Consider the following 10,251-nt stretch of genomic DNA (forward strand, 5'->3'; position numbering starts at 1 on the left):
GGTTGGAATGATGATTCACCAAGCCATGTCCGGCTAAACTTTTGGTGATCATTTTAGGTGAAGGTTTCTATTACGACTTTTGTGTGTTTTCGTTTATTTCTAGAATGATAAACTTGGTGTGTTTGCTATGTTTATTATGGTGAATGAATGTTTGATTGTAACTTGTTAATTTATGTTTTGATTCTAGTCTAAATCGTACATTCTTGGTGTCGTTGACAATCGGGATATCACGGGAAGGTTAGGGTTGGATATTGATTAATTGATCATCGGGTAACAACCTCGCGTTTATATAATCCGAGTACTTTGTTCCCTTTTATCACGTCAATCATTTATGCACGAGTTATGTCTATGTAACTCTTTCTAGTTGGAATTTCACACAATTGTTAAAAGAAACCGAATCCTAAGATGGTCGCTTGTTCCTAGTCGGTTTACAAACTTAATCTTTGATTTGCAATTTAAGTAGTTAATATTAGTTCTTAAAACCAAAACAATCAACTCTTGAATTTTAATTTCTGCATTTTAGTTTAATTTTAGTTTAAGTGCAAAGCTATAAAATCACACATTTTCCACATACTCCCTGAGTTCGATACCCACTTGCCGCTAGCTATTAGTTGTAATTGGATTAAATTTGCGTGTACCTACGACAGCACGTCAAATTTTGGCGCCGTTGTCGGAGAGTAGTGCGCAACGTGTGTTAATTTAGTAGTTTTGTTTGTTATTTTCGGGTTTACGCTGGTTGTGTTTATGTGCAGGTACTTTCAGGTGTATGCATACTAGAGGCTCTCACAAGTCGTCACCACTATCGTTCGATCCGGAAATTGAAAGGACATTGAGGCAAAACAGAGTTTTATTACGTGAAAACAGAATTGTTGGTTCACCTACTTCACCCATTACACCAAGAAACATCATGTAAGAATCTCAAGTACCACCCACAACGAGTCAGACGACCTCAATTTTCACACCTACTGTCACACAACCATCACCAAACACCACCATACCTAATACCACAACCGAAGTCACCCCAACCAATGCCACGCAACCAATCACTACCCAAGTCAAACCCACTCTCACCTTTAGCCCTTCTACCACAATCCCACCACTTTCCCATTTCTTTCCCCCAACTACGGGTCAATCATCCTCTAATTTCACAATTGCACCAAATTCAACTATTGTGGATGCTATGCCATCTTTTAGACCACAAAACCAATCGTGGTTTCAATATTCAACTCTTCCCTTCGGGCAATCTTCGGGAGTTCAAGGGGATGGTTATGATGGTGGGTATGAAGAGGAATTTAGGGGATACGAAGAAGAAGGTTTTTACTATGGGGGTGATGGAGGATATTCGGGATTACAAGGCGAAGCGGGTCAACAAAGTCAACCTATTCAACAATTTCAAAATATGGGTAGACTACCGGTTGGAGTGCAACACATTAGACCGCAAGGGCCACAATTGCAACGCCCTACACTGCTACAACAAGTGCGGCCTCAAAACATGCAACCTCAATTTCAAGGGCCTATTCCGCAACAACCAATGCATCAACATCAATATCAACCACCGTTTGTTCCTCAAGGGCAAATGGGTCAACCAAGGGCACCATTGGGCGCACCTCAAAGACATCAACGAGAAGTAGTATGGGGAATTGAAGCTCACTTCCGGCCAATTATCACTAACAATCCTTCGCCGGTAGTGATTCCTCATCGAGCGGATGGAAGGACCTTTGAAGTTAGAACAACCGCTCTCCAAAGTTTACCAAAGTTCAAAGGGCTAGCAACGGAAGAACCCTACTTTCATTTGGAGACATATGACTCCATTTGCAATACTATTGGAGGTCAAGGGTTTTCTGCGGATGATGTCAAGTTGGTTCTTTTCCAGTTTTCCATTGAAGATAAAGCGAAGAGATGGTTCCATACATTGCCCTCCGTGTCCATTTTTACATGGGCCGACATGCAACAAATATTCTTGGATGAATATTACACTTCTCAAAAGACCAACGATGCTAGAGGAGGTTTGAGAAGTTTCCAACAACAATCGGGGGAAATGTTTCACGAAGCGTTTGAGAGGTTTAACATGATGTTACGGAATTGCCCTCATCATGGGATCCAAATTTGGGAATTGTTGAATGCATTTCATGAAGGGTTGAGTTCGGAGGATGCACGGGATTTGATGTCAATCACTAACGGTACGTTCGGTACGAATTACGAACATATTGATTGGGCATTTTTAGAGCAAATGGCGGTGAATTTGAAGAGAAAAGCTCAATCTTCTAGAAGGGCAAGGCATGTGATTCAAAGGCCCCAAGTGCATGGAGTTGAGAGTGGCAACGTTCAAACCATGAACCAAGTGTACAATGTGTGCACGAATTGCAACGAAATAGGCCACATGTCGGAAGTTTGTGTAGTGGGCTTGGTTGATGAGCAAGTAGAAGAGGTTAATTGATGTGTGTAAAATGCAACATATAAAACACATCAATTAAGGCATAAAACTAACCCTTTTTAAGTACTAATGTTGGAAAAAGAGTGTTTTTGTCTTCCTTTTGTATTTTCAGGATGAAATGAGCTCAAAATCACAAAAGAAGCAAAAAGACCACTAATTCTACCATAAATACAAGAAAAGGAACAAAAGTGGACTGCCCGGACCCTCAACGGCACCTCCCAAAACAAAGAGAAGAAAACAGAGTCTGAACACGCCCCGTGTCCAGCGAACACGGGGGCGTGCCCAGGAAGCAGCAGAAAAGACAAACCAGTAGAAGCTTCCATTGCTCACCACGGGGCCGTGCCCAGCGGGCACGGGGGCGTGTTGAAAGTACAGCAGGCGCATTAATTGTAATTCGCAATTACAATTAATGAAGAGAGAGAGTGTCAGACGGGCACGGGGCCGTGTCCAGTGGACACGGGGCCGTGTCCAGCGTTCTGTCCAGCCTATAAATAGAGGAGCTTGGTTTCATTCTCCCTGATCCCTTGGCACACCACCTCTCTCACACCTCATCCACCACCCACCACCACCATAACACCATCATCCACCACCATCATCCATTGTCCATCGTAGAGTGTGTGAGTCGTCTCGGGATCCAAGATTGATCGTAAGAGTTCTTGACAATCAAGGCCATGTTTACCTAAGTTTCTTACATCACTTGGTGAAGACAAGTGTTTAGTATAATACTTTTTATTTTTAATCTTTTGCACTTTTTATTTGGTTTTGTATTAATGACTTTAATAACTAGTTACTTATGTTGAAGGTGATCTTTCCTTATCGTTTGTCCGTGGTGTCTTGGCATTATTTTACTGTCTATATAAAATAAAAGATTTTCACCATTCATATCTCCACGGTCTATATGGAGGTATGTTGGCTACCTGGTCGGGGGTTAAGGGAACGGTTTGGTAAGGGTCTTGCCCTTGTTCAGCGTTTAGAGGTCCTGCTTGGGACCTGGGTCAAATTTAGTAGGATCTCCTTCAATGCCCATAGGTATTGGATGGCGGGGATCCAAACTCTTTGACCCCCTCATAAGTTAACTACTATTAATACTATAACCCGGCTATTTAGGACTGTATCCCTGCTGACTCAGACTACTTAGCCGAGGGTAACGTCACCGCCAAAAGCGGGGCCTACCATAATTTGCATTAATAACTTAATTCATTATCTTTCAATAATCCGACCCTTTAGGATTGTATCCTTGCTGACTCAAACTACTGGGTTGAGGGTAACGTCGCCTTCAAAAGAGGGGCCTACTACAATAACTAAGATAATCTCTTAAACAAGTGCAAAAGTGCGAAAATAATCAAAGGTTATACTAATACACGTGTCGGATCCAAGTGATTCATCTTGTCTATCTGTTTTTATTTTATTTTATTTTTCAGCATTTAGTTAGTTTTTATTTTTCTTAGTTTAAAACAATTTTCTAACCTTTTGATTTGATTAGACGTTGAGGATAAACCGGTATTAAAAGCTCTTGTGTCCTTGGACGACCTCGGTATCTTACCAACACTATACTACGTCCACGATGGGTGCACTTGCCCATATGTGTGTTTAGTGTTAGTAAATATCGTGTTTTATAAATTTAAAACTTGGCTAAAAGTGTAAAAAGGGCTTAATTATTTATTAAAAACATATACACACTGACACGCATCAAGTTTTTGGCGCCGCTGCCGGGGACACAAGGATTTTAAGAAAGTTAGGAATCAACGGCCTAATCATCTTTTTATTTTTCTTTAATTTTTAGGATTTTTTTTTAGATTTTTCAGCTTCTGCAGAGCTCAGCACGGGGCCGTGCCTGGTCGGACACGGGCCGTGCTCAGCCTCATTACTGGCAGTTTTGTTGTTTTTCAAGTTACAGAAGGCTGAACACGGGACCGTGTCGGTGCAACACGGGGCCGTGTCCAACTTCCAGTAACTGGGATCTGAAAAACAATCACTGTAACTACGACCACGGGGCCGTGTTCGCTCGACACGGGGCCGTGGTGAACCTTCTGACCGATATTCTTTTCTGTTTTTATTGCAGGACTTGGAACCCGACGCCAACCTCGCGTAGTGTATGAGCTCCAGTTCCAATAAAGACATAAAGGAGCCATTAGAAGAACCCGAACGCTTTCTCAGAAAACGGTTAAAAGCCAAAAACCAAGAGAAGGTTTCGGGTGATCCAACCCCAATGGCGGACCAACGTACCCTCATGGATTACTTACGGCCCACCGTAGGTAATCTAGGCGCCGCTATCAATGCACCGAATGTCGAAGCCAATAACTTCGAACTTCGACCGCACTTGATACAAATGCTCCAAAACTCCGCGACCTTTCACGGGCTCGCGGACGAGGATCCCCATCTACATATAACTAATTTCTTAGAAATATGTGATACCTTTCGGATCAATGGAGCATCAAACGACGCCATCCGCCTTCGTATGTTTCCATTCTCACTAAAAGACCGAGCGAAAGCTTGGCTCAACACCCTCCCAGCTGGATCGGTAAACACCTGGGATGAACTAGCCCAAAAATTTCTGTATAAGTATTTCCCTCCTTCTAAAACTGCTAAATTAATGGCTGAAATTAACACATACTCACAAGAGGACGGGGAATCCTTATATGAAACTTGGGAAAGGTTCAAGGAGCTATTACGCAAGTGTCCCCATCACGGCCTCGCAATATGGCAACAAGTATCCACTTTCTACAATGGGTTGTTGCCACATACTAGGCAGACACTTGATTCTAGCTCCGGGGGACTTTTAGGTAATCGTCGCCCACACGAAATATATAATCAGATTGAGGAAATTGCTCAAACCAATTTTCAGTGGCACACTCCCCGGGGAAATAAATCTATCGCCCCGGGCGCCCATAAGGTAGACGAAAACACCTCTTTACAAGCCCAAATCGAGGCCCTTTCTTCAAAAATAAAAAAATTAGAAATGACCAAAACAGTCTCGGTCATGGCTTGTGAAGGGTGTGGTGGGTCACATGAAAATTGGAGTTGCATGAAAGAAACGGACGATCAACAAGAAATGGTAAACTACATTGATAATAGACCTAGGCCGTCGGGTCCTCCAACAGGGACCTACAACCAAGGATGGCGAAACCACCCAAACCTTGGTTGGAGGGAGCCCGGCAATAGTAGTAACCAACAACCGCAACGAACAAACTTTCAGCAATCAAGAAATGAGTCGCAAAATTTCACTCAACAAAGTGGAAGAGAGAGGCTCGAAGATACCATATCTCGCCTTGTCTCCGACACTGATAAGAAAAATTCGGAAAGATTCCTACAATTAGAATCAAATTTTAGGAATCAACAAGCTAGCATTCAAAACATAGAAAAACAAATAAATCAACTAGCTCAAAATTTTTCCGAAAGACCACAAGGCGCATTACCTAGCAATACCGAAACCAACCCAAAGGCGCAAGTTCACCTCATCACACTACGAAACCGCACCGTAGGTCCTGCAGAAGTACCTCCAGCAACGGAAGAATCAACGCCAACACATCTGCAGGAGAAGGACACTCCCCCATCAACAGAGCCTACCAAGGCCTCTCGAGTTCCGTACCCCGGTAGGTTAATTCGTCAAAAACCAATGAGCAATTCGCAAAATTCGAAAGTTTGCTAAAACAATTGCATGTCAATATTCCTTTTATCGAAGTCCTAACCCAAATGCCCAAATACTCTAAATTTATGAGGGACTTCCTTACACATAAAAAGAAAATTGAAAATTTGCAATTAGTTAATTTAGGCGAAGAATGCTCTGCCCTCGTACTCAATAAACTACCACAAAAGAAGATCGATCCCGGAAGTTTCACAATTCCATGCTCAATAGGGGAATCACCCGTTCGCAATGCCTTGGCCGACTTAGGAGCTAGCATTAACCTCATGCCCTCTTCAATGTTCAAAAGGCTTGGCTTGGGAACCACGAGCCCCACAAAAATAAGCATACAACTCGCTGATCGATCGGTCAAATTCCCGCAAGGTGTCATCGAAAATGTCTTGGTAAGGGTAAGCAGATTTGTTTATCCTGTTGACTTTGTCATACTCGACATGGAAGAAGACACCGAGGTCCCCCTTATTCTAGGGAGACCCTTCCTTGCCACCGCACAAGCAGTGGTGGACATGAATGACGGGACACTAACTTTGAGATATGGGGACGATGAGGTAAAATTTGGAGTTGGGAAGAGAATAGAGGATGACGACCCGGTCCACTACATGAAGGTTATTGATTCAAGCTTGGATGCCGCTCTCCGACGGTGTAACTTGGGAGGCAAGGCACCCCAATCAAAAGACGTGTGACCGGGAATCGGGTCTAGCCAAAGACCCTTATAAACGTGGCGCACCACGGAGGCATTCCGCGGACCTATCCTTAGTTTAGTTTAATCTTTTAGTTTTTGCAGAATAAAATGGACTCGTGGTAATGGATGAAAAAGGGAACGAGAAAAAATGGAACCATGCAGAAGAACAGAACAAACCGACAAAAATCTCCATAACAGAAGGCTCCACACGGGCCGTGCACAACCAACACGGCCCCGTGCTGAGCCCCCTGCAGGAAATCACCCAGTTCAGGTAACTGGACACGGGCCGTGTTCAGCGGACACGCCCCCGTGTCCAGGCTTCTGTTTCACTTCTATAATTTTTGTTACTGGCACTTGACCACGGGGCCGTGCCCAGTCAACACGGGGCCGTGTCCAGAGTGCCAGTAACACAAATCTTTGTTTTTAAACACACTTTTACATATTCTAATCAACCAAAAACTTTATTTTTAGACACATTGAGGACAATGTGTAATTTAAGTGTGGGGGGGATGCTAAAATCTTGAAATTTTGCAAAATCCTAAAACAAGCCTTACACAAAACTCTATTGGAACCGCTAAACACCCCAAATTTTTTTCAAAAAAACTTTTTCATTTTTTTTTATTTACTTGTCTTAGTTTAAGTTGGGAATAACAAGTTATAAAAGGGTTATATATATATATTTTTTTTATTTTACAACCGATAGCGTCGTGATAAAAAGAACTAACATAAGAAAATTACGAAACGGTATAACAAGTCTAGCTAAAATTCGATTATATATGCTTGGTCACATTAAAAACCCATTCCCACAAAAGTGAGTTTTGAGCCTTTATTGAGCATAAAAATATACATATTTAGATTAAATGCTCATTTTTCGTTTCTTGTGTGAATAGCCGCTCGGTCTTTACAAATCTAGAACTTGCCACGACGATACATTCCCGGTCCTTACCAACTTAAACCCAAGTAAGTAAATGATGGAGGCATTAGGACTAACTATTTTTCTTTCAAAACCATTATTTTTCATTTTTTTTTACCTACCCAAAATCCCCCTAGAAAAACCCCTTTGAGCCTAAACCTTTCATTTCATTACCCCCAAAACAATTTTTTTTACCCACCAAAAACCTTTTTTATTTTTTTTTCACCCTTATTTTAGTAACAAGCTCGGTTTTTCATAAACATACCCTCTACGTGACGAAAAAAAAAAAAAATTATAAATATGAATAATGAAGTCAAAAACAAACAAAAGCTACAAAAGCTTGTTTGGAGAAATACTTCAAAAATAAATGTCACTAAAAATAAGGTATGAAAACCGACACTTGTTACGATTTTCGCCCTTTTTACTAACCACTAACCAACCACCCACCTTTAAACCCAAGCCTTCACCCCGAAAGTCCTCTTGATATTTACAAAGGTAAAAAGTTAAAAAGGAGGAGGATTGATCGCTTGGCAAGCCTATGGAAAACGTAAGTCCGTGCCGCTCTCGAGCGATTCACTTAAATATACACCTTCGGCCGAGTGTTGAGTGATCTCCCGTGAGGTATGTGAACTTGTATATAAATGGAATTTTAATAAGTCATGTTATGCCAAAATAAGTAGTTTATCTTATGAAAAGTTCAAAATAAATCATAACGAATAGGATTGTAAATAAAATAAAAATAAAACCTATAAAAACCTTGGATTCCCGACACTCTAGGACAAGCTAAAAAACTTCTCTTCTACCTATTCCATTTGGGAGTATAAGCCACATTAAAAGAGTTTTGCTTGAGGACAAGCAAAAGTTCAAGTGTGGGGGTATTTGATGTGTGTAAAATGCAACATATAAAACACATCAATTAAGGCATAAAACTAACCCTTTTTAAGTACTAATGTTGGAAAAAGAGTGTTTTTGTCTTCCTTTTGTATTTTCAGGATGAAATGAGCTCAAAATCACAAAAGAAGCAAAAAGACCACTAATTCTACCATAAATACAAGAAAAGGAACAAAAGTGGACTGCCCGGACCCTCAACGGCACCTCCCAAAACAAAGAGAAGAAAACAGAGTCTGAACACGCCCCGTGTCCAGCGAACACGGGGGCGTGCCCAGGAAGCAGCAGAAAAGACAAACCAGTAGAAGCTTCCATTGCTCACCACGGGGCCGTGCCCAGCGGGCACGGGGGCGTGTTGAAAGTACAGCAGGCGCATTAATTGTAATTCGCAATTACAATTAATGAAGAGAGAGAGTGTCAGACGGGCACGGGGCCGTGTCCAGTGGACACGGGGCCGTGTCCAGCGTTCTGTCCAGCCTATAAATAGAGGAGCTTGGTTTCATTCTCCCTGATCCCTTGGCACACCACCTCTCTCACACCTCATCCACCACCCACCACCACCATAACACCATCATCCACCACCATCATCCATTGTCCATCGTAGAGTGTGTGAGTCGTCTCGGGATCCAAGATTGATCGTAAGAGTTCTTGACAATCAAGGCCATGTTTACCTAAGTTTCTTACATCACTTGGTGAAGACAAGTGTTTAGTATAATACTTTTTATTTTTAATCTTTTGCACTTTTTATTTGGTTTTGTATTAATGACTTTAATAACTAGTTACTTATGTTGAAGGTGATCTTTCCTTATCGTTTGTCCGTGGTGTCTTGGCATTATTTTACTGTCTATATAAAATAAAAGATTTTCACCATTCATATCTCCACGGTCTATATGGAGGTATGTTGGCTACCTGGTCGGGGGTTAAGGGAACGGTTTGGTAAGGGTCTTGCCCTTGTTCAGCGTTTAGAGGTCCTGCTTGGGACCTGGGTCAAATTTAGTAGGATCTCCTTCAATGCCCATAGGTATTGGATGGCGGGGATCCAAACTCTTTGACCCCCTCATAAGTTAACTACTATTAATACTATAACCCGGCTATTTAGGACTGTATCCCTGCTGACTCAGACTACTTAGCCGAGGGTAACGTCACCGCCAAAAGCGGGGCCTACCATAATTTGCATTAATAACTTAATTCATTATCTTTCAATAATCCGACCCTTTAGGATTGTATCCTTGCTGACTCAAACTACTGGGTTGAGGGTAACGTCGCCTTCAAAAGAGGGGCCTACTACAATAACTAAGATAATCTCTTAAACAAGTGCAAAAGTGCGAAAATAATCAAAGGTTATACTAATACACGTGTCGGATCCAAGTGATTCATCTTGTCTATCTGTTTTTTATTTTATTTTATTTTTCAGCATTTAGTTAGTTTTTATTTTTCTTAGTTTAAAACAATTTTTCTAACCTTTTGATTTGATTAGACGTTGAGGATAAACCGGTATTAAAAGCTCTTGTGTCCTTGGACGACCTCGGTATCTTACCAACACTATACTACGTCCACGATGGGTGCACTTGCCCATATGTGTGTTTAGTGTTAGTAAATATCGTGTTTTATAAATTTAAAACTTGGCTAAAAGTGTAAAAAGGGCTTAATTATTTATTAAAAACATATACACACTGACACGCATCAAGTTTTTT

Source organism: Helianthus annuus, chromosome 14, assembly GCF_002127325.2.
Source record: "Helianthus annuus cultivar XRQ/B chromosome 14, HanXRQr2.0-SUNRISE, whole genome shotgun sequence".
NCBI lineage: Eukaryota > Viridiplantae > Streptophyta > Magnoliopsida > Asterales > Asteraceae > Helianthus > Helianthus annuus.